The sequence below is a fragment of the Coturnix japonica genome, chromosome 5 (assembly GCF_054131305.1).
Source record: "Coturnix japonica strain WE chromosome 5, WE-NBRP24, whole genome shotgun sequence".
In the NCBI taxonomy this organism is placed as follows: Eukaryota; Metazoa; Chordata; class Aves; order Galliformes; family Phasianidae; genus Coturnix; species Coturnix japonica.
The window spans coordinates 51,420,173-51,445,755 of record NC_140667.1 but is presented as its reverse complement, the minus strand read 5'-3'; the positions used below and the strand labels follow the sequence as shown (position 1 = coordinate 51,445,755).

Here is a 25,583-nt window from a genome sequence, read left to right as displayed (position 1 = left end):
CCAGCCCTTGTAAAGTGAGAGGCCCCTTCCCTGCTCCTGCTGCTGCCCTCATTGTCTGCTTGGCATTCTCACTCTGTTCCTTGGACTGCTGGTGCTCCAGCTGTTCAGCAGCCGAGGTAGAACAGAAGAAAAAAATCAATATATTTTTTTTCCCCTGCAATTTGAGAGTCCAAGCAAGGCTGGGAGGTTTTTAAGCTCTTTTCTTGCTGTTTTCCTCCAGGTGATTTGGTCCTTCATTAATGGGGGCAGATCTGCCACTAGGCACTGAACTTGGACTGTTTTGATAACAAAAGATTAAAAAAAGAAACCCTGACACACACAAAAAACCTCCCTGTAATAGTTCAAAAACAGCAGAGGATTCAGTATAAGCAGGCTGTGAATGTGTAGATTTCCTATGCTGTGCCTAGAACTTCCATTTACCAGCTACAGAGAGAAGTTAACTGTCCTCCTAATGACAGATACCTCTGTCAGCTGGGTCAGTAGGGAATTAAACAGGATGACTCTGGGCCCTAAAGCTTATATACTGGTATTACTGCATTCATAATTCTTGCTCTTGAATGATGACCATTGGGCTTTTAATTCTCCCTTTATAGGTGTGTTCCTGGCTTATTGAGGTAGAGCTGATGCAATCATCACAGCTCCCCAGCTTTGCTGGAATTACTCTGCTACCCTGGAAGATCTGACTGAGGTTTTAAAATGAAATGTGGTTGTGTTTAGCTGTTAGTGAAGGCTGTCCTCACTGCTGGGCTTGCAGGTATGTGATAACCTCACAGGAAATGTGGACCATCTCCTGAGTGAAATGGCAAAGTGGGTGAGCAGTGCTGGAGAAGGTGCACCACTCTGCTGTGTGTTGCTGTTCAACGTGCTTGTTCCTCTGGTGCTGCCACATGGTGTGGTGCTGAGTGAGTCCTTTATGGGGCTGGGGAGACTGCACCTCCCAGGGCCCTTTGGCAGTGGGTCCTTTCCAGGGAGCGCAGACGGTGAGTGCTTTGCTAGAAAGGTGTGAATTTCTGCTGCTGGAAGAGGAAAGTGCAAGACAGGGACTGGTGGGTGAGTCATGAACATAAGCTGCTCAGACTTGACAAGTCTGTTGCAGCTTTGCCAAGATACAAGGGCTGGTGTCTGCCACTTCTCATGACCCTCTCAGCAGTGACATGAGGTGTTGGAACCATTCAGGTGTGCTGTGCTTTTGTGCCCAGTGCTCTGCCTGCATCCGGGAAGGGTGCAGCGTTAATCAAGAGAGGGATGGCCAAGCCACATGGGATCTTGGTGTGCTCTATTTGGTTAGTACAGCAGGAGCTTGCAGGTGCTTCAGCATCTTTGCCTTGTGGTTTAAATATAATCTTTGCGCACCTCCTGGGTAGGGGTGGTAAGAGGCAGAAGGGCCAAGCTGGCAAAGTCCTTGGAGTGCTGGCAGGCAACGAGAGGAAATGAAGTTTTCTGGTCTGCCCCAGGGCTGTGAAGGGCAGCATAACTGTCGTGGTTGGAAGAAAGATGTGTCTAGCCAGCATCCTGTCTGTGACAGCAAGGAACGTCTGCGAGGAACACAGGAGCAAGGCAGACAAGAGAGCTGCTTCTGCTCACATGGCTTCTCCCAGCTTCCATGATTTGCAGTCCTCAAGCAGAGATGGTTATCAGCTGCTTTCCTTCCCCGAGCTGCACAGATGTGAACTGCGGGCTGGCAAGGTCACTCTGCTTTCCTGTAAATGGCAGGCATGTGCAAAGTGTAATGGATAATTCCATGATGTCAACGACCAAAAGCAAACGTCTTGCAGGGTGTAATTGTTTTTTCTATAGTGTCAAGAGCTTTTATGTGTTCAGCATAAATATCTTCGTATTGATTGGGAGAAGGAGATAAAAATCGATGATTTACAATGCAGAAGTGCTTAGAACATGACATTAAAATGACTCTGGAAGACTTAGCTCATAGGAGACATAGTAAATACTCAGGAGGTACAGGAAATGAAGAGGCTCTTCCCAAGTCCTGAAATCAAGCAATAAATTTAATAGAGTCTGTCTTTTTCCACCTAATGGGTTTTAATACTGACTTTCCTTTAGCAGATTTACTCTCTCTTTTGATGTTTGGCTGTGGTTGGTTTGTAACTGTTTTGTTGTTGTTGTAGTTCTTGTTATTTGGCTGTTTAGAACCTGAGGCTGATGGGAGGCTGTTTTATGAGGAAACTTTAGCTTGAATGAAATGGGCACCAGACGCTATTCTGACTGGCTTTGTGTACTGATCAGCAAGAGGGTGTCTTGAACAATGGCATTTTAGGAGCAGAGATAATTGTAGAGAGTAATGGTGGAAGGACCACAGGTCCATTCCCTTGCTCTGTGTATAGATGAGCTTATCTAAATCACTCCTAACAGATCTTCCTGTGCATCGTATCTAGAAAACATTGAGATCATATCATTCTGTTTCTATACGTAGTAATATTTGAACGTTTCCCTCCCTTTTCAGCCTAAATTGATCCTTTCTTTGCCCTCTCCTTGTGCACTGAGATATTTCTTCACCTTTCGTTATATTATTCTTTCAGTGGGTGTTTACATTGCTCCTTTCTTTATCCCCAGTGTGCTCCCATACACTAGGAGGAGTATAGAGAAGTCCTGAGAAGTACAAGAGGAGGGGTTGCTTCTCATGCTTCATGCAAGGATGATCACAGCTCCATTCTACCAAACACAAACATCTCCTGTCACGTGGGATATGCAGTGTAAAGGCAAGAGGAGGGATGTGCAACTCAGCAGTGCCAGGTGCAGATGGAGCTGACATCTCTTGGCTGTAGGTACTCTGTAGTTATAGAAGACTCTTCACAGGTGAGAGGGTTTCATTGCAGAGAAGCTTACAGACTTTTCTGTGTCTATCCTGAAAATGATTTGTTGGCAAGATTAATTCATATGAGAATTTGATTCCTTCAGGGCTGCAGAATGAGAGGCTGGAGAATGGGAATGCAGTAGTGGCTTGTGTTGCAACTATCTGTGTTTTGTTTTTGTGTCAAGCAGGAAAATGCTGCCTTTCCTTGCTGACAGCAGCTGCCATTAGTAGCTGTTCCTTGAAGGGGATAAAGGAGGAACTCTGGGCTTATTGCAGCTTCTTTTCTGAGGATCTCAACTTGAGTTTAGGTTTTAAACCAGAAGGAGAATGTCACTGTAGGGATGAAGGATCCTAGATTGCATTGTTAGAGGAGCAAGAGTCCATGTAGCAGCACCTGCCAGTGGATTGCTGGTCTGTTTTGCTGAAAGTCAGATGCTGCATTCTATGTGAGGGGCGTAGAATGTGGGATGTTCCTAAAGCTCATCCACATGAGCAAATGGCCCAGAAGGCTTTACTCTGTTCATCAGACATCTGTAAGTAGCAAGGCTGGGCAATTACCTGAAGTAGTTTTTCCATGGTTCTTTCAAGAATTAGTGTGCTGCTGCCTGCAGATACAAGAAAAAGGTGGCATAGATCTGCTGTCTCTCTCTGTCTTTCCTCAATCTATATGGGGGAAAGAAAAACTGTTCACTCAAGACTTTGTGTCTCATCAATGCACGGGTCAAATTTGACTTTGGCTGCTTGCTTTAATTGCTGTTTAATGGAAAAGCTATAAAAAGCCTTTGGAGCAGCCAATAAGTCAGTAATACATATGGCAAAACGAAAAAGCACATGCATTCCCCAGATGACATGAGAACAGCTGGGGGTGTGATTTGCTGAGGTCTTTCCACCTTTCTTCCCCCAGAAGCTCAGGGGAAGCTCCGTCTGTCCCTTCCACTGCTTTAGCCCAGCTGTGCAGAGCTGTGTGTGCTGACTGTGCATTGCCCAGCACTACCAGGGAGCTCTGCCCAGGATGAGGCCACAGGGACTCTTATTATTGGGATATTGCAAAACCAAAAGGCTACTGCTAAACAGAGGAGAGTGCTGTGAACTGAAATAATTAACAGTGCTTTCATTATTGAAACACGGATTGCTTTGTGTGTGCACTATGAGTACTACAGAGTTTAAAGGAAAGAGTGAAAGGTGTTAATGATACCTCCTCATTAACCTAATCCTTCAGATGGGTGTTTCGAGGATTAGGTCCTGTTTTCTCTCCTTGCCAGCAAAGTGATGCATGATCTGTATTCCACCCCTTCCCTGCTGTGCCTGCTCTTTCATAGTGTGGCTGCATAGCACCTCGCGCTGTGGTGTCCCAGTCATGGTTGACGTCTGTGAAAGTGATAATGCAAAGCAAGTCTCAGTGTGCCAAAATGGGCTTTATTAATGCATACAGATGCGGTTGTCGCAGAGCTCCAGATGAATGAAGCAGGTCTGTCAGTGAGCAGGAAGGCTGCCTGCTCAGTGCTGCATGTTTCTCACCAAGGGCTGCGTGCACTGGATTCTTGATGGGAAACCAACCTGGTTTCTGGATGACTGGTTAGATGTGCTGATTTGCTTATACCTGCAAAGCCATGAGGGATGCAAGACTGTCCTTTGTTTGGTTTTTAGGGGTAAAGATCTGAACGAAGAGTCAATCATGCTTTTTGTTATGTGATTAAATAGGTCTTTCTTCTTAGCACATCTCCTCTTCCTGTGCCTCTCCCATTGCCCCAGTTTGTGGTTTGTTGCGGGGAGATGCTGGGTAGAATGAATGTGTGGTGGTTTAAAGCAGTCTAGGTGGCCCAGCCATGTGGTTGCTGCTGGCTCACCCACCACAAGGTCAGCATTGCTGGTGTCACTTCACATGGATGAGTGGAGTTGTCCCAGCCTGCCCTCCAGGTGCTCAGCAGGAGCACAGGCCTGACTGCAGAGCTGCAGCAGGATGCTCTGGGAAGAAGGCCATGCTTTTTTTTTTGCTGCCTGGCTATCACCACCTGCTGTTCTCTCCTTCTGCCACGCTAGGACAACCACAAACCCTGTGGTGCATCCCCTTCTCCCCCTCCTGCGTGCCCTTGTAAGAGCCTGAGAGAATGAGGATCGTAGTGTGAATGCACAGCAGTGATTGGGAACATCTGCTCAAACCAAAGAATAAGCAGAAACAGCAATTTTTCAAAGCTGCTGGGAGTTTGGGGAAGTGGAAGTGATGAGTAAGAACTTTGCTGTCCAGTCCCATCCACCAGCAATGAGGTGTGTGGGTTGTCCTGGTCCAGGCACAGTCTGTGCAGGGCTGGCATTATTCCCTATTGGGGCAGCTCTCCTTGCAGACCCTGCCTGCCTGGAATGCTTGGCTGGAAGAAAAAAGATTAGTAGAAGCAGAAATTCCTACAGCATGCCTACCTACCAAGTGGTGGCTTCGGTTGGCCCATGATGCTGGAAAGCAGCTCTTAGCTTGGGCATGTCTCCATCTCCATCCGATCTGTGCAGCATCCAACCCCACAGAAGAGCAGTGAAGAGACTCCTAGGGCCTGTCTTGTAGAAGGTAAATCACCATATGGGAGTTGATGGCACAGTGTGGCTGCATGAGGCATCTGGGGAGGAAGAGAGGAAACCCAGGGCCTGCACCTCTTAAAGTAAACTTTTGGAAAACGCTTTTTCCCTCCCTAACAATCTTTCTATTATCTGTGAGGTTGGAATAATTCAGCCTTGGAAGATAGTAGTGAAGATGGAGAATTAATTTTCCTTCTCATCAGTGGTCACCTCCTGCACTGCAGCGATTCAGAATGACAGCCCACCTCATTAAAACTCAGCGCGTGTGTACTTGATATTAAACAAATCAGATAGCTCTGAGATTGCTTATTTATTCCAGAGAGATAAGGCTGAATTGAACCAAAGCAGCTTGCAGCCTGATGTGTTTCAGCTGAAGGCTGCTAATGACGCATCCTAGAAATACAGAGCATCAGCAAGTCCTTTGTACCTTGCTAATATTTCCCCTGCAGTAACATGAGTGCAATTATAGCTTGGAAGGATGGGAGCTGGAAGGCTGGAGGAGAAATCTGAAAAGAGGATTTTATGATGCGAAGTCAGGGGGTGTATGTGGGTGAGTGGGGAGCGGTACCTATAAATAGTTGGTACTGAAAGCTGCTTTAGGATTGTATGGAATTTGGAAAGATACAGGTGAAACACTTGTAAATGTGCTTGTTTTACAGAAAGAGGAGAGCAGTGTGCATGCAGGTTGAGGAAAGGAGCAGAGAAGCTGGACAGGAATCCGTGGGAGGGGTGAGAGAAAGCGGAGCCTTAATAGGGAGAAGCTGGGGAAGAAAGAGATGAGTGTGAAGCTGTTTGCGGGAAGGGATGTAAAACTACCATGTGGCTGATGGAAAATTTACTGTCTTGCTCGTGACCACCAGGGAGGAGAGATTGCTGCTGCCTGCCCTCCCTCCCCCTGGTTCATCTTTTGATTTATAGTAATAAGAAACTGTCCTTCCTAAGAGCAGATCATGGGGCTCAGCCGAGGGATTAGAGCCGCACCGCTGACCTCTGAGCGTGCTGTGATGCCGGTGAGTCACCGACTCATCCTCTGTATTGGCAGCCTGATGGATCCCCTGGCAGCTTGTTGGTGGCATCTCTGTGTTGCTGCCTGAGCTGTGCCTTTTGTGCTTAAACTCTGACTTGAGAAACAAGTTCATTCCCGGCTCTTTGTGTTTCTCTCCTCCTCCTTTTCTCAGCTTTTACTTCTTAAAATGTAGACTTCTTTTGACAGATCATCTCCATGGTAACTAACAGGACCGGGCTGCCTACAGAAATTGTAGTAATAAAGTGGTTGGTTTTTACACATGATGAAAAGATGATGAAGCACAATGATAGGTGATAAAGACACAGGTAATTGCTCTAGAATAATATTGCTGCCAAGAAGATGACTGAACTTCCCACACAGAAGATGAACAGATGGCGTATTTATTGAAATTCGTAGGCTGCGAGCAGGAAAAATGTAATTGATGGCTGTGTAGGTTTTGTTTCAGTTTACTATATGTTAAATGGAGCCGGGGAGCAGCGTGCCAGCAGATGGAGCCCGTATGCAGAGCCACCACTCTCCTCTTGGGGAGCTTGTTTTTCGCCTTAGCTCAGAATTCCAATCAGAGCCATAAAAGCAGCAGAACTGCTAATTGCTCTGATGCATTTGCTGGTTTAGATCTGTCGCGTAGCCCTGTTTTATTTTAGAAAGGGTGTAACGCTTTTGTAAGAACAGTTGTGGTAAATTATCTCAGCCTGCTGGGAGGGCTGGAGGAGAAAGCAGAGAAGTGAGTACTTGTGAAACTTGTGCTCAGTGCTGGCTCAGGTGCACGGCTGTGTTAGTAAACAGCAGCTGGAGCTCATTTGCTACCTCAGCTGCTGAAGACTCTCCTCTGGTAGGACGTTCTGTTTTGCAGAAGCCATGGGAAGACAAAGGCAGGATTTCTGCTCCAATTGGAAAAGACCAGTGAGATCATCTGTCTAACCCAACCAAAGATCACCTAGTCCAGCTTGGTCTCAATGGCTCCCTTGCCTCTTTGTGGTACTGTGCGAGGGCTCTGAGCGTGCAGGGCTGTGGCACCCCTAACTAAGGGCTAGGAGCACTTAGTTCCCAAAAGATCACAGCAGCTCGAGCTGAAGTGCCACTGTCAGGCTGCTGCTGCTGCTTCCTGAGCTGCTCCAGCACTTTGGTGTGCCCTGCTGGCTCCCCACATGCATCGGTAAGAATGTTGTGTGCTGCTTAGTGCATCGTAGGGCTCTCTTCCACTATGGTGTGGTGCTACTTTATTGATTGAGTAACTCATTTTGTCATCAGGTTTGCTAAGGAAGCCACTTCCCACCTGGGTTTACATCCTGCTGCTCCTGCTCATATCGACTACATTTGTAGGACTTGCATGCAAGGGGTTTGGAGGGGGAGTGTAAATAAAAGAAAAAAACAGGGTCTTTGTCTTACAGTGTCAGTGAGACTGAAAATAAATGCAGTGTAGAACAGACTCTCTCCAAGACGCTCTGCCCCAGGGAAGAGCTGTAAATTGCAAGTTCATCACTTGGCAGTGTTTGTGTCAAACTCACCCTGCCTTCCTCCAGCTTGTCAGAGCACCCACATCTTCCGTGGCACCTGAAAAATCTGATTTGTATGCAAATTGCTCCTGTTTAGGTTAAAAAAACCAGCTCGCTGTCATTCCTTTTTTCAAACTTCTTTCCTTTTCTTACAGAAAAGGAGGGGGAGAAGGAGTATGGAGAAGGTGTATCACTTAAGTAACTAGATGAAACAAAATTGTGCTGGCAGGAGAAAGACGTGCTTTTTGGAGACCTGTCAGCCAGCCAACAAATGGAGCATTAAGTTAAAGAGATGCCAGAGATGTGCTATGTTAATAAAAGAGAGGATAGGAAAGGAAAGGAAGAACGTGAATCTAAGCCCTGAAAGGAGACTGGCTTACCAGCTGTATTTGAGCAGTTATTCGAGTGCGTGGAGTATGACTGGAGTTCATTCTGGGCTGTTTTCTGCCTCAGATGTACTGAGGTTCCTCTCAGTTCCATCCTTGTCAGGGCAAAAAGAGCCTGTGGGGCAGAGTGGGGCTGTGGTTCCCAGAGCCCTTAGTGAAGCTGCAGAGCCCCCTGAGAAGCTCTCAGCCTCCGTGGTGATGTGCACAGACATTGATGTGTGCAACCGAAACTGGAACAGGATACTGTTGGATCACTGCTGGAATAACGTGGCCCAACCAAGCAAACTGCAGATCACTGTGCTTTGTGCTGGGGCTGGAGGAGATTGCAGCCTGGTAGAGGGCTTATTAGAGAGCAGCAACCTTTCCCTGCACTGCTTGGCATGAATTAAAAGCCCCTTAGTAAAATGAGCGTGGATAAGGCTCTAGTGAATGCCTTGCCTTAGTCTAGGTGAGTGTTTGGGTTACGCAGTGTTCCCAATGCTTCTGTGCAGTTGAGCTGCAGGACCCAGCAACTCGTAGTTACAGGTGTGTACACAGCGTGGGGCCGACATGCTGTGCTGTTAGTTGCCAGGTGATCAGCAGCACGAACCAGCTTTCATGTTCCAGTTCTGCAGGGTCTACTGCCCGCCAACTTAAAGCAAGTGATCAGGAAGGTGCATCTGACAGGTGAAGCTACTGGAGCAGTTTGTTTGTTTGATTGACTGAGTGAAAGCTGCAAACCAAGGGTTTATTTCCCAACTTCTGCTGTAGCTGCCAATCGTGTGTGCTCAGATTAACTTCAAAATTAAAAGTGTTTTTGAAAGTTAAACCAGTCAAGGCAGTACCAGAAGCTTGGCTGTGATTTTTTTATTACCCTGATTCCATTGGCATCTCTTTCTCCATCTGACAAAGTCTTGAGCAGAAGCTATTGCACACCCCTGCTTCTCCTCGCTGCTTTAGCATAGCTGGGTTAAAACCTTTTTGGATTTTCTACTTTGCATTGAGAAGTAAGACGTGCAGCATGGGTTTGTAGCAGCAGCACTGCTTTTGTACACTCACTCACTGCTTTTCACATTGCTTTATTTGCCTTGTTACTGAGGCACCGATCTATTTTCAAAGAATTATTCGGAGAGTCATTGAGATCCCTTTTCTGAGTGAAAATAGCTGAATTGGGTCCTTCAGGTTCTATGCAGGTAACACTGATGCAACATTCAGCTTCCTTGCTCTAGGCCTGTCGTCATGAGTGTTCCTGGTGCACCTTCATCATCTTTGACCCCAGCAGCTCTCTGGAAGGCGTCCTATTTCTGCAGCACTTGAAAAGGAATTGTAATTAAATTTTTATGCCGTCAGGAAGTTGCTTACCACAGTTGTTTCTTGCTCTGCCCTCTTATGATTCTACATTTAACTTGCTAGAAGTTCCCGGTCTTTTATTTTTACTTTCCTCCTTTGAACGTGATATTCAAGTTCTGAAGGACAGTTTTTCTCCTTTATTCTTTGCTGTCCTCAGTCATCTTAATCCGCCGTGTAACCCCATCAACAAAGTGAAATTCAGCTTTTGTTGTTGCTGTTCATTTGGAGTGTTTTCACTTGGTGATACAGGTGGCCTGCTGCTTTCCTGTAATACCTGTACGTGCTTTCTTGGAAGTGCTTCCAGCTTTTCAGCTATTTCCTTTTACTGCTACACTGGTTTTTATGCAGTTCTTTTTCAAAGATTAAGGCTTTCATTTCTGTGGGCTTTTTCTCTTCTGCAGGGCTGCTGAAGAATTGCCTTCCTTTATGCATCTGAAGACTGGCTGCTTCTCTGACACAAGTTTTTAACTCATTATTTCCAATATCTAAATGGTGTTTACATCACCCTGTCATGATATTTTCCCCATCTGCATGTTTTAACTGTGGTTTCAGGTTGCTGTTGCTTGCTGTTTGCAAACCTGTCTCCCTTATCCCTGAAGCCAGTATCCCAAACTGGTTGCTTTTGCTTATCTGTTCCTTTTTTATCCCATCACACCGCTTCCCTACTGGTCTTGTTTGCTGTGCTGCCCCTCTGCTCTCCATGTTTGGGGATTTTCGGTGTCCTTTGGGTTTTTTCTGCCTCTGAACCTTCCCTGCTGCCTCCGTGGTTTACAGATCAGGAGCAATTCTTAAGGTAAAGCTGGGGAGTGACAGTGGAAGCTGCCCATTCTTTCCAAGCATCTTAAAGTTCTTATATTTACGTGTTGTTTTCAGATAAATGCTTTTCCAAGTGATAGGAATATGGAATATTGCAGCTGAAATCCACTTATAAACAAACCTGTGTTGCTACACTGTTGTATAAGCCCAGAGTTTAGCTTGAGTACTGCATGTGCTTTTATCCCCTCACCTCCAGCAGAACTGGAAGGATTCCTGGCACAGGGCTGGACTGATTTGCAAAGGCTCATAAATGGTTTAGGTTGGAAGAGACCTTAAAGATCATCTACTTCCAACACCCTTCCTTAGGCTGGCTGCTCCCCGCCAGTTCAGGCTGCCCAGGGCCCCATCTGTGGCCTTGGGCACCTGCAGGGATGGAGCACCCACAGCTCAGGGCAGCAGTGCCAGCACATCACCACCCTCTGAAATAAAGGAAAGGCAGTTTGCTCTTTGGGGTCTGACAGAGATCTGCAGGGTAGCAGCAGAGGGATTTGTAGGGAGTCCCCTTCATGGCCTTGTGAGGTCTGGGGGTGTCACAAGAAAGCAAGCTCAGAAGGAGCAGAAAGAGGGGTCCTGGTGAGGAGGGACTGTGTCCTCATCTTGTGCTGAAGCTCTTGGAGTAGGTTTTGATTTACATCTCTGATCTCCACCAGACCTTCACCTAATTGAGTAGATTGACCCTGGCTCATACACAGCAGGCAATTAATCACAGACTGACTAATCAGCTTTCTCAATGGCTGGCACCTTGCAGAAAGGCTGAGAATCGCACACTACCTTCACTTACCAGTTTCACGCTTCAAGATTTATAGCCAGCTAATTCTATTGAATTCTGTGGATTTACTGTAAACTTTAATTATTATAAGCTCTGAAACGTAATGAAAGTTACTTTGCTTAGCTAACCAAAGTGGTTATTTAAATACTAAGTTCTGTAGATGCTTTAAGTAATTGCACTCAATAGTTTTCCACGCTGTTAACATTTAGCTCAAATCTGTCATATCTATCTAAATGTAAATCCCTTGAAAACCGAGTACCAGAGTGTAGAAGTGTTATAGAAGTGTTATTTAAGGTTTAAAGGTAGTTTTATTCAAACGTCTTCATTTTTCTCTTTCCTCTGGTTCGCCTTCTTACTGCCCTGAACTGTGGAGGACCTCCATGAGTTTATTCATTGCTTCCAGTGACTGCTGGACAAGTGGAGCCCAGTCACGTTCTCCTCTGCTGTGTGCTTTATAGTCCTTGGTGCCTGTGTTGTAGAAGCTTCCCGCTTTCCTTGGTTTTCTCTTAATGACTTTTGGTGTCCTTCCTGTGGCCTAAAACTGTCACTGAAAGCATGTTCATTTTTTGCCCTCCAGTCATGTTCTGAGCTGGGCTACCCTTGCAGCTGTGTTATTGATAGGAGAATGTCCTCTGCACGTTTTACCTGTGCTGTTAGTCTGCCAGCTGTCTTTTCACTGTTTAATTTTCTTTTTGATGCTGGTAGATAACTGTATTACATTGAAGTGGAGTTACACAGAAGCACCTGGAACCAGAGCTGACCCATTCAAAGTGGATTCCCTGTTAATACTGGGATCAAAGTATTTCCTTACTCCTTTTAAATTTCTCTTCAGAGACACTGAAAGATTTTTAGGACCGCAGACACCTGCTGCTGAAGGGTTCCATTTTTCCCCTCTCCAGTCAACAGGAAGAAGACAGATCCTTGTTTCGGAGCCTGTCTGGGGCTGGGCATGTCCCTAGCACCCTCCCTTCTGCTTATGGTGCTCCTGACAGGTCCCTGGCTGTCATCGACGTGCACTGAGCATGGGAAGCTGACAGTGCTTGTGTATGTCAAGTGCTGTGAAGGCTTTGTGATAACATTTCTGGTGGTTTTGGCTCCTTAATGGCCGTCTGCATTTACTCATGCATCTCTAAATTGTTTTACTGTGCATCACGAGCAGCTGGTCCCTTTCCTTCAGTCTGATATGGCTGCTTATTGGTGTTACTGAGATTAGATTGTGGTGTTTGTACATGGCAAGTGTTTGAATTAGTTAAAGCCACTCTGCATACATCTTTATTCTTTAGCAGTATTCCCAATCAGCGCACGTGTTGTTGTTGGCTTGTTTTTTCTTCCCCTCCCTGGATTATTTCGTCCTATCTTGTCCATCTTCATTCTTGTTGAGATTGTGCAGCCGTTTTCTCCTCTGCCTTTGGTATCACTTCCCATGGTACGCTGGTTGTTACAGCCTATATTCCTGATCTGTTTGTCTCAACCACTCTGTTGTGTTGTTTTGGTCAGAGCCCATGTGCTGACTCAGTGTTTGAAGGACAGAGACCATTGGCTCTAGTGAGGCACTGGCACAGGTTGCCCAGAGAGGTGGTAGATGCCCTGTCACTGCAGACACCCAAGGTCAGGCTGGATGGGGCTCTGAGCACCTGATGGAGCTGTGGGTGTCCCTGCTCATTGCAAGGGAATTGGACCAGATGGCCTTGAAGGGACCCTTCCAACTCAGTGATTCTATGAAACTGCAGCAAATATCTGTGAGCTGGACTGCTCAAATCCACATAAAAAATGGTGGGTACTCAGAATTGTATTGGGCCTGGCCATTGGACAGCACATGGAATAACTGCAGGGAAAATGCTTAGTCAAATTACAGCTGATGTAACAAACCTGAAAGGGCACAATTTCTTGGCAGACTTTGGCAAACCAGGTCACATTTCTCTACGTGGGCTTAGCAGGCACATGGATTTTATTGATACTTTTTGTTGACATAGGTGAAACTAATTGTTTTGTTTGTGGTTAATGATTTACGATCTCATTTCAAATAGTTTTCAGGTGTGGTTTTGGGTATAGGAGGCTGTGCTTTGTGCTGTGCCACTTGATCAGAATTTGCTGTGTTCACACCTGTGTAAGAGAACTGAGCAGGGCACTGACACACAGTCCATTCCATGTGGGTTTCTAGTTATGGGGCCCGCTGACTCCCTGTGTCCTGGTGCACTCTCAGAGTCCTGGCTGTTTCATCAATTCCCTTTGTCTCATGTTTCTTTTGCATGAGGTTTGGACCAGAGGGAGAAAAGCAGGATTGCTTTGAGCCTGGGATGCAGGAGGTTTGCATTTTTACAGACTTTGAGGAAGGTTTTCTGTAGGGGCCAAAATGAAAGCGTACTGTCTGTGTGTGGATATACTGCAATCCTCCTTCCGCTGCATATCAATTATAGTCAGCCCAGTTCACCTCTAGCAAATGCTGCGTTCAATGATAATTGTTTCACGAGTTCTGGCTGAGCTCTCGCCCCAGTGAGAGACACATTGGATTGATGTAAGCCTGCTCCTGTAATAAGGAGAAGCAGGAAGTGGGTTGAGAGGGGCTCGTTTCAGAGCTACAAGGGCAGCAGAGGGTTGGTGGGGCTTTGAAGGAGGCGGCTGTGTGGAGCTGCCATTACACTGGAAGCGATCTGTGTCGCCAGGGAAACAGGCTGCCTGCGATTCCTGGCCAGAGGATGCTCGGTCTGTGAAATAATGGTGTGAAGGTTTTTGAGACACGCACCGCCCGGGTTTTAAAAATAACCACTTGACATTTAGCGGGGTATGAAAGGAATATTGCTGCAGTTTAGCTGGTGGTTGACAAATACTAATAAAAACTGGGTCCGTTTGAAGAGGGGTTTGAGTGTTGGTTCTGCTGAAGCTCTCCCAGCACAATTGTTTGGGGGAAAAAGAATGAAGTGGGAGGAGAAAGGGAAGTGTTGAGTAGACAAGGATGGGAGCTTTGTTCTCCTACCATTATTGTAGCGGTATTTCTGCGTTACTTTTCCATTGTAATGTTATAAAAGATGTACTCAGGAGTAAAGTTTAGAGTAAGAAATTAATGTGGGAGAGCAAAGAAAGAAGCTGAGAATAGCTTTGATTTCTCTGCAGGGTGAACTTCAGCAGAGACATTAGGGATGGATTTGGCCTGAATGATGCAACTCTTCTTCAGGGAATTGAATCTACATCCAAAATCCATGTTCAAAGCAGAAGATTTGTGGATAGTGAGAACAGGATGTGATCTCACACCAAGTATCACGGAGCTTACTTTAATGTACCTTAAAGGTTAAAAGAATCCCAAGTATTTATCTCTGGAGCTTGAATTTAAGCAGCAAAATGAATGTGTACCTGTACAGGAGGGAATAATTACTGACAGTTTCAAATTCATGATAACTGAAGGGCTCTTTTTTCTTCAGATAAAGCACTCCTAAGCTGCAGAATGGTCAGGAAAGCCACATGTAAGGTAGTTCTAAAAAACACCCTGTTAAGTGGTAGAGGCTGTTTTATCTCTTGTTTCTCAGGCTAACATTCCTTTGGTGGCTGTCACATGTTTACCAACCAGCCTTCCTCGTTCCTTGGGTCATTAAGTCAACAAGTACATAACAGAGAAAGAGCACCGCTCCAGTCCCTGAAACTCAGGGCTGTGCTTCTGTTCCGCTTTGCCCTCCTTGTGTGAACACCACAGGTTGGGAGGATGCAGCAACCTGTCTCAGGAAGAAAGCTTTGAAGTTGTATTCTTTGTGAGAAGAGGATTCTTGGGAGTTTTCACTGCCGGCTTGACTCGTTTTGCTGCTTTGTGTAAGGACAATTAGGTAAGCCCAGGGTTCTGAATGATTTGTGGCTATTTCTTGGTGGGAAGATGGCTTTCCTGTTTTGTTGCTTCTGCGTCAATTACAGTTTTAAAGGTAAATCCCGAGTTACGGCAATTCTTGTTGCTGGGGATTTGCATGCTGCTTGGGTTTTCTTAAAGTGGTAATACAGAGGTCTTGGAAATTGCAAATAATGAAATAGGAGTTAGCTTTTTCTTCTGTTTTCTGCTTTGATTTTGTGCTGTTTCCAGCTGGCACTTAAGATTTTACTGTAGAACAGTAGTCAGACCATAATTATAGGCCCATAATGAGTAATGTGAGCACAGAGAATTTACATTCATGTTAAGCAAAGGGTGCATCTGATCCCTCTGCAAGGGAAGCCGTCGATACTTGCAGATGCTTGTGGCTGGGGTAGGTTAAGAAAAGGGTCTAAATGTAGCATGGTGGCTGTGGGGGAATATAGCTGAAGAGATCTGATATGAAATAGTGAGCAGGCATTGGCTGCATGTGTCTGAATACATGTAAGGAGTCATGCTGCGCTTTATTCTTGGGGTCCACTATGTCAACTGTTCTGCAGAATGTGTGCAGGGATGGTTGTTCACGTGGGCTGAAGTATCAGAACTGCAAAAGCCAGCAAAATATGTGGAATCTATTTTAGTTAATCTCCATTGCATCTATTTTGGTTAACAGTCACCTCTGCCTCCCCCCTTCTTACTGTCCATCTGACTCTCAAGTGGCATAGCTCTCCATTCTAGCCTTGAGAATGGGAACTGATGGGCATCTTGCTAGGCCAATCTTGATTGTTTTTGAAAGGTTGTGGTAACTGAGAGGTGCTGGAGGACTGGAAGAAAGCAAATATTGCTTCAGTCTTCAAAAGTGGCAAGATTATATAGATAGAAGGAAAAAATCTTCTACATTGAGGGTGGTGAGGCACTGGAACAGGTTGCACAGTGATGTGATTGGTGCCCCATCCCTGGAGGCTTTCAAGACAAGGCTGGATCAGGCCCGGGGCAAAGCTGTGGTTGTCCCTGTTTATTGCAGGGAAGTTGGACTAGATGGTCTTTGGAGATTCCTTCCAGCCTTAAGGATTCTGTGATTCAATGAAGAAAGAAGATCTGAGGAACTGAAGGCCAGTCAGCCTCACCTCAGTCCCTGAAAAGGTGATGGAACAGCTCATCCTGAAGGCCATCTCTAATCATATGGAAGTCAAGAAGATGATTAGGAGGACTCAGCATGGATTCATTGAAGGGAATCATGCTTAATGAATATGGTTGCCTTCCATGATGTCACCGCTGTCTGGACAGGTGATGTTTGAGCAGTGGATGTTGTCTACATTGGCTTCAGCAAAGCTTTTGACACTATATCCCATGTTATCCTTATAGACAGGCTCAGGAAGTGTGGGCTGCAGGAGTGGATGGTGAGATGGGTTGAGAGCCAGCTGAACAGCAGATACCAGAGGGATGTAATGCATGGCACAGAGCCTAGTTGGAGGCCTGTAGCTAGCGGTGTTCCCCAAAGGTCCAGTACTGTTTGACACATTCCTAATTTACTTAGATGAAGGAATAGGGTGCCTTCTGAGTGTCGTCAGCATTTGTTTTCTCTGAGATCACTCCCGCTCCCTATTAGGTCAGTGATTTCCATGTCCTATTCCAGAGACATATGTTGAGTATAAGTCCTGGGGTCTGAGTCTGATTCAGTATTGCCAAGCTGAGAAGTGCCTGTAATAGTTGGAAGATATGATAGAAGAAGAATACAGGGGGGGTGAGGCTGATTCCCACCTCATTATGCCTGTTAAACCTGATTTCCACTCCTTTATCACAGAGCTTGTGGTTAGCTGAATCAGTTCATGCCCTTCTCCTTTCAGCCCTAGTAATGAGTTAATTAGTTTTTTATACTAATGTGTACAGAGAAAATTTCACAGTGGTGTGGTAGTAGGTGGCAGTACTTTCTGAGCTCTTAACTTTGTTAAGTTCATGAAACCACTGGCATTTTTCTCCAGGCATTTGTTCTAATGGCTTTTGTTATTGTTAAAACATGTTTTCCCAGGGTGTAGGTCACTTGGTCAATACTAGAAGCCTAGAAATCTTCCACAATAAAATCTTTCTTTGAAACCACACCCTGTATGGGCAGCATTATTCCTGTTCGTAGCTCCCTTTAAATACCAACAATTCTTCCATGCTGTTCCTCAGCAGCTCCTGCCTCAGCTCAGTAAGTGGCTGTGCAGGATGCACATGGAGATGGGCCAAAATAATACCTAAGGGTCCCTCACACCAGTTGGAGCAACACAGTGAGTCAGACTGGCTGCAAGCAATGTGTATGGGACAGATCTCAGTGTAGGAGTATCCAGGAGTGGTGGGTCTTCTGCAAGGCAGTGTAGAATGGCCTCAGAGGAGGAGAGCCTGAGTGCCAGGGTTGTCTGTGCTGTTTGAACTCTCGAATTTCACTTTTGCAATTGTGTGGAATGGTGATGGAGCCATGTTAGGGTGACGTAGGGCTGAGGGTTGTTAGATGGTGATCGGTGGGTTTTCACAGACGTGAGTCTCTTCACTACCAAGTAAACTTTCTAGTTTCAGCAGCTGAGTGACTGTGAGAAATTCCCTCCTGTGTGCATTTGTGCCTCTCTTTCATGGCCCTTTGGTTGTCCTAAATGCCAGACTAACTGTCTGCCTTTGTGGCTGGGCTTAAATGCATGAGACGGATGCATTTAGGTGAGTAGTAGAGAGTCTTGTTTTTACTTTAAAAAAAAATTAAAAAATCAATTATTGGTTGTGCTTTCAAGGCAAAATTAGGCACCAAAGCTGCCCTTATAGCATTTCCAATTAGATGTTTTGTAATAGTGCAGATGTTCGGCACTGCAGTTTGATGCCAGCTCCTGGTCTAGGAAGGTCAAGAGCTGGTGGTCCGTGCCTGTCCCACTTTTCTTTCTGGCCAGCAGATTGCTGCCACTGATGTTGCCTGGATGTTGTTTAAAGGGAGCTGAAAAAGGAGGTGAGCTGGATTGAGAAGGCCACACTTGCAACAAGTGGCTCCAGGCTTGTTGGGGGTGAGTGTTACCTATCTTTGAATATTATCTTCCTTTCAAGGGAGTATTGAACCGCAGAGAAGTCATGGGCCTTGTTAGGGTCCTGCTGTCTATGATCTGCTCTTGGTGAGCAGATGGTCTCCTCGTGGCTTCCCAGGAGGCTCCCTCCAGGCATATGCTGTGTGCAGGTCTGAAACTGCCATGCAGGTATCCAACATATTGTGCCCTCTTGCTGTTCTCTCATCCCCTTCAGCAGCAATTGGGAGGTGTCCGTGGCCTACCAGGAGCTAACAGGGAGGTCCAGAGTGGTGATGGGAGGGTGCTCTGCTTTCTGTGGGCACACGGCCCGCTCTCTGCAGATGGGAAATTGTGTAAGTATGAAGAGATTTGGTTTGATTAGCTGAAATCTTCTGTTGGCAGAACAATTCCAGTCCCTGGAGCAATGGAGATCAGACGGGTTGCCAAGGCAACTCACAGGCTTCAGTGAGAGGTTTACATCTGCATCGTCCTTGGTCAGTTGATGGAGTTGGGCTTATTTAGGTCTTTGAAGGGGGGAAAAAAAAACAGAAAGCTGTTGTCCGGCCTTTTACTGTGGTGAGTCATTCTGCCTTGGGTCACCAGTGGAACTAAGAACAAGGTTGTGTGGGTGAGAAAAACAAGTGCATGACAACCTAAAGATCCCAATTAGATTCCTCTCTGAAGCGGTGAGAGCACTTCAGTTCTAAGTGGAAACAACTTATTCTTTTTCTCCCCAAGCAAGAGAGAAGCACAAACAGAAATCCTCCATTCTCCTTCCTACTCTCCCCATTCCTCTGTCTCCCAGATGCAAAATGAATATTTCCACCTGGACTCCAGCTCGGGGTTTGCTGCAGCTGATCCCTGTTTTTGTTGAGCCAACAATGTTGTGCCAGTGCTGTGCTGAGCTTACTCTGAACATTCAGAAGGGACCAGGTGCAGTGTTTGCACAGTCAAGGAGGGGAGTGCTGTCACGCTGAGTGTGTAAGGACTTGTGCTAATAAAGATCCCTTTAAAGTAATTCTGGAGTTGATAGGGAAGACATGCTACAGGGCTAACAAGAACACACCTGGTGAGTTGAAGGTGGTATATGAGAAACAACATCAGAGTGCCCTTTTTGGTCTTTCTTACTGTTGAGATAAATGTGGGTTGCGCTCAGCAGTAGATACCTTATTAGTTCAGAAGGAAATAAGTGCTCGAGGTAGAATGGTGAAATGCTCACTGCGTGGTCTAACACAGGGAGCCAGGCTGGCATTCTCTGAAAGTGCAGGTTCTCTGATTCTCTTGTGTGTGTGTACCTGAGCTGATGTCACATAGCATGGGGAGAAAAGAAAGAATGAAAATAAGCCTAGGCACTGCTTGCTGAGATGCACGTTCTGACCTTCTCTGCCATAAAACCAGGGCATGGCCTTTGTAGGCTGCAATTTGTGGATGAGAGGAGGAAATTAAAAAGGGTAGAGGAGCCTTTAGAAGTCTGCATTGGCATCATTATTTATTTGCCCTTTTTTGAGAGGATGGCAGTTGATAGATGTTTCACTGTGATGTTGCACGGTTATATTCTTTTCCTGTCTCAAAATACTGCATTAGTGATACCATGGCAACAAAGAAGTTGTCTTTAAAGGAAAAGAAGAAGAAAAAAGAAGTGTGACTTCAGCACTGAAGAATAGTGGCAGACTGACAGCACAAACCTTCCCTTTCTACCAGGAAGGCAGCGGTGTCAGCCATGACAAAACGTATATGACTATGAACTCTGAGTTGTACTGTGACTGAAAACAAGCCTGGGACATGATGAAAGGCAAACCTACTGTAGTAAGCTGGTTGGGAGTGTCTGAGATGATGTGTTCTTGCCACACGGTTCTACTTTGATAAAAGTTGTAACTTTTCTAAGAAAAACATCTTGAAAATCCTTTGCTAAAAACAAGTTGTGTCCTTATTCAGGATGGTATTCCTCTCTGGGCAGGGCACAGAGGCAGGAGGAGAAGCCAGATGTCTCTTGCCACAGCAGTAGGTTTTCTGGTGGTAAGGTAAAAGACACATGGAAGCTGCCAGTTTAAGCCTCTGCCCTACTTGGTTCAGACGTGAATTTGAACGGGGGTCTCATCTCTGAGGTGAAAGCAGAAGATTTTAGGGACTCACTTTCTTCTCACAGTTGATCTATCCAAATTGTGTGGATAGTTATCACTGCAGTCTTTTTCTTGCCCTTCTACATCTTAGTTGTAAGCTTCCACCACCAGGTGAGCCCCCTCACTGCTCTGTCTGATGGCTGTTTTTACCATGGAAAATTGTTGCAGCGTGCGAAACAAGAGTTTTAGACTGGTTTGTAGTTTAGGGTGAGAATCAAGATAGAGGGAAATGAAAGAGCACAGGCTTGAGCGTAAGGGTTTTCTCATAGCAGGTAAAGCACTCGCCTACACACTCAGTCTGTTAAATTTTCTATAGATCTTGTTTTTGCCCTAGTGCTGATTTTATAGTGGGACATGCAGAAAGATTCCCCAGCCTGAAATGATCACGAATGTTGGCCTGGTAAGAACCTGAGAGGGAGGAGGAAGGATTATGTAGGTGTTATAGTTGATTCCATCTCGGACTCTTGAGCATGGTAAGACTGTTCCTTGCTAAAAGTTTGTGCCCTGTTTTACTACCACTCTTTGCCTAACGTTCCCACAGCCAAAACAGGTCTGAGGAGGGATATGAATATGAGGAAGCTGGTCAGAAGGATGGTTTTGGGGTCAGACTGAGCTGAATGCTCCCAGTGTCCAAGAAAAGGGGCTCAGTCTGTGCAGGTCTCAAAGCAGTGACCTTCCTGTTGTAGTCTGAGGCAGGAACCAGTGGTTGTACAGTAGAACCGAGGCCTGGTCGGTACCACAATGTTCCTTATGCTGTCTCTGCTGAACTCTCAGCTCTGACATATAGGAGGACCAACTTCAAGTCTGCGAATGGTAACTCAGGTGCTGTCCCACTACAATTTTCAGTCTCCCTGGCCTTGTTAACTTCAGTGTATTTTAAAAGCCACGTTGAATTTTCTAAGGTTATTAATAAGATTAGCAATTAGTCCCCGAATCATCCTTTTGAGATGTAGGCAGTTAATTGAGTCACCTCCATTAGATGACATGAGTACTCCCTTGTCCATCATGACATGCTTGTTTCCTTTTTTCATTTGTATCTGTGGTGTGTGTATGCTGAGAAATGGAGTGAGAGCCAGGACTCTTGTAAATGCAGAACATCAGGCATCATCATATGCAAACACAGTGTACTTGCTGTTGATTTGACCTGGAGTTGTTTGAAACACATCCAGCAAAACTAATACTTCATCCTTTCTAATGAGAAAATGCCTTCTGTTGAAGGCAGAATATTTCACAGAACAGTTTGCTTGGTCTCAAACATTGACAGGAGCATTGCTCAAGAGGAGGGTGGCATTTTTGCTGCAGAGAAAGTGATGTGGCTGCAGAGTATTACATAGTAAGCTCTATAGGAGCCTTTATGCGGTGGGAGATCTTGCAGATTTTGAGATTTACTGGCCTGAAAGCAGTGAGTCTGACTCAGAAAATAAGGGCGGAGGGTTCTCTTTAAGGGGAATGTGGGACATTGTACTGGGAGAAGTAGAATGTGAGTTTATGGGAGAACTTCATAGAATCATAGAATGGCCTGGGTTGAAAAGGACCACGATGATCATCCAGTTCCAACCCCCTGCTGTGTGCAGAGTTGCCAATTACCAGACCAGGCTGCCCAGAGCCACATCCAGCCTGGCCTTGAATGCCTGCAGGGATGGGGCATCCACAGCCTCCTTGGGCAACCTGTTCCAGTGCGTCACCACCCTGTGAGTGAAAAACTTCATCCTAATATCCAACCTAAATCTCCCGTTTCAATTTAAAACCATTCCCCCTTGTCTTGTCACTACTAATCCTCGTAAACAACCATTCCCCCTCCTGTTTATATGCTCCCTTCCAAGTACTGGAAGGCCACAGTGAGGCCTTTGTGGGTCTAGACACTGAAGTGCCTGTGTAGATTAACAGGACTTTCCATGATTGTTCTTTTGGACCTGACTTCTACTGCTTTTTGTTCTCTCTGTGCTGCGGCTCCCATTCTGTGGAGTGATTGAGTCGGTGTTTCACTGGTTCGCAGAGTTGCTGGGGGCATAAACACGTTGAGGCCTGCAAGGTGTTTGGATGCTGCAGTTGTGAGGGCTGTAGAAGAAAGGGAAGGCAAGGTGCTGTACTGTCTCTGAAACCTTTGAAATTGAATGCTTCTGTCTTATGCCATAAGGCTGCTTAAATCTCTAAAGGTGACCTGCAAGCACATCAGCAACAGCTACAGATGGGCACACTTTTTCACACTTTGTTTCAATCCAGTTTTGCAGTCAAGCTTAATAAATGCAGTCAGGTCAAAAGTATCTTTCAGTCCTTCATATTCCTTATATAAAAACCAGCAGAACTTTTGTTTCTTGCTATCTGTAAACCAGTACATAAAAATAAAGTGTGTGAAACTTGAAGCTCGATGCAGGGCAAGTCCTGCCTTGGGTGGGAATTTTACCCTCCTGCTACAGTGCTCCATGGAATCTGATTGCCTTTTTGATAATGTATTTGTGGCTCACCTTGAGGAGAAGAGGGGGAGTTATACAACCATTCCCTCACAGTGCTGTTAGGAAGGGTCAGGCTTTGTCTCCTTTGATATAGATACCGGGAAAGAGCTGCAATCCTGTGAAAACACACATTTATTTCTGAAGTGTTTGTGTATTGTGTGTGTGGTGCACACGAATAGAATTGCCACCTGTCCAAGGCTGGTAACGATGTTCCTGGGAGCAGTGGTCATGCACTCCTTATTCTAGCACTTTCCTATATGAAGAATTTGCTCTTACAACTCTGCCTCAGTTGGAACTGAGGAAATGCAATAAGTTGCTTTGTCCTTTGTGGCACTTTCTGACTTTACAGAGATACGGATTCATAATGGATTTTGCTGTTCTGCAATCAGTGTTATCTGTGGCTCACGAAGACTCTTTTGCTTTTTGTTTCCATGCACCCTCAGGAAGATCCCATGAGCCATATATCCTCTTCCACTAGAAATCTATGTATGGCACTATTTTGCTTTGTGGCCCTGACCTTGTGAGTGGGGAGAGTGACTCCCTCTGAGATTCCGATGCTCATGTGCTTTGGGCAATGAGTAGAAGTGACTGAGAAACCTTCTTGGTGTTTCCATCACACCCAGAAGGGAATTTGCCCTTGCACTAGGACTGCTGTCATCATTTCACCCCAGATAACTTTCCTTCAATAGCTGCTGATTATTTCCAAGTGTGAAGCTTATTACAGATGGACTCCTGTGCTTTGCTGTGCTGTGACATTGCTGATAGGGAAGAGGATACGTAGGTATGCATGTAGGCGGAAACTTTCTAATACATCATAATAGCAATAATAATAACGTGCACTTCTATTGCCTTGCAGCTTTTGCTAGAACTTCTGCCCACACATCAGCCTACTTGGTTCACAATGCAGTGTGCATGCTAGACAATTAGTGGTTGATAATGAAAAATGTCATGGGAACCAGCAGGAAAATCATAGCTTACTCCAAATATATAATGAAATGTAATTAGCGTAGACAGTAAAACAGACAATTTATGGGTTTTTTGTAATTAAAAAGTACCAGTAAACATTCCTATTGCAGGAAGCTTGGTATCAGTTGGAATTAAAGAGCTATTGCCTGGAATAGGATTTCATGCAAAAAATTAACTCTTGCAAAGCTGAATGGAGTAAGGCTTTGTTAATAGACTCTCCAAGTGCATCTGTGGTGAACTTCCATTCATTTGCATGGACTCTTTGGAGGTGCCCAGCAGGTTGGATGAACTGCTGTGAAACCTGCTGAAAAACAAGTACCAGCTGGATGTGATCATAGAATATGACGACTGTCACAGTGTGGCCAATACTTCTCTACTGCTCTTCCAGGCAGACTCTGCCTTGTGGTTGTCTTTTAGCACGGAGGAGGCTTTGAGGAAGCTGTCAGAGCAGGAACAGAGATGTAGTATCTTGTGCCCCCTGTGTCCTCTGCCAGATGCCACATCTTTACCTCCCTTTTGTCTCTGGTCTCCTCTTCCCTGGCTTGGGGCCCTTCCCATTGTGCCTCTGCTTTGTATTTCAGCCCAGCACACACAGGACTGTGTGTAGTTATGCTTGCCCTTAACCTGCTGGGTGTGTCAGCAGCATTTCCTGGCTTCCAGTCTCACCTGGGGCTGCAGAACATGTGGACTCACCGTAGCACTGCATGAAGGTATCTATGGCACTGATTACTTGGCTTAAAAATGCATGAATGAGTGAAAGAGAGCACTGGCTGAATGGACTGTACATGTTTCAGAGGGCATGGTGACCAGCTCCTTCCTGAGCCTTGGTTGCCCAGAGTGTGAACCAAGAATTCACCACACTCTCTTTTTCTTTTCCCTCCAGTGCTGTGAGGATGATTGTTTCACTTACGCAAGAAGCTCTGACACACTCCAGCAATTCTGTAATGCAAGTCATGTGTGTGCTTCTGCTCTTCTTCCCCCTCAGCACCCTCCCAGGCCCAGACATCCTCCTGCAAGCCAAAGCAGAGCTCTACCCCAAATCAGTCTTGAAATAATTTCCCAGGCATTGCTGTAGCCTGGAGATTGAAGCCTGCAGAGCAATCCTTTCAGCTGCAGGCACAGAGGAGAGCTGGGATGTGTCATTAGGACCACATGCAGGTGCAGTTCATTTCTTCTTGATGGCAGAGGAGCAGAGAGCCAGTGTGGCTCCAACAGAGAGGAGTCTGTGCTTCCAATGGGAGCCAGGTGCTCAGACTGTAATGTTTCAACCTATGTATGCTAGACCGTGCTCAGATGTAAATCTCACAGCCCTTGCTCAGAGATATTATGGCACAAGCCTCTGGTATCTGGCACAGATAATATGAGGGAGAGAAAACTTCTTACAGCTGTGGGACCAGATGCATGAGCTCCTATGCTACAGGAGCCCCAGGTACCTTCTTGCTGTAGGGCACTTTCTCCTTAAATGAGTGGTGCTGTATCAATAGTCTGTACAGGAGCTGCCTTACAGCCTGCCCCCATGGAGCAGGGGAAGCCTCAAGGATTGTCCAGCGCCACTGTGCTACTACATCTTTGTTCCTCTGTTGCCAAACAGCAGACAAGAATAGATGGGCAGCAGGGCTTTTGCACCAGCCTGCAATCATCTGAAGCATGTAGGCAGCAGATGGTAATAGGAACTTTCTTTCAGGACGCCTGCTCTTTCTTCTGGGATTTTGCAAGGTATAATACAGGACTGTTGGAGGAAGAGGTATCTTGGGAACTTCTGTGGCTGGGGGTTATGTAGCATTACAGAGCTTGTGGTGGGCAACTGGCGTTCAAAAATATTGGTGGCTTGCTTCTTTCTTGTCTGAGAAGGCCAAACTGTGACATCACATCGGGCTTAGAGCTGAGATTTGCTGAAAGGGCTTATTAAATATGAACAGCTATTTACTATTTCCTTACACCCCTCTGCAATGAAATCACTCACACAGAGCCTTCAAAACATGATTGTCAGTTTGCTAT

At 45.7% G+C, this 25,583-nt stretch overlaps 1 protein-coding gene across 8 annotated transcripts in view; it reads left to right on the top strand.

Annotated features, from left to right (window-relative positions):
* The window catches only part of SYT16 (synaptotagmin 16), a 160,929-nt gene that overhangs the window by 12,545 nt on the left and 122,801 nt on the right, over positions 1 to 25,583 (top strand). The window contains exon 1 of one of the 8 annotated variants that reach the window (XM_085549568.1): positions 594 to 754. The exons of 6 other annotated variants lie outside the window; for them this stretch is intronic. The gene's annotated coding sequence lies outside the window, so the exon portion shown is untranslated. Of the gene's footprint in view, positions 1 to 593; positions 755 to 14,870; positions 15,010 to 25,583 lie in introns of those variants that run through there. One more of the 8 variants, XM_032445136.2, reaches the window with a different exon arrangement.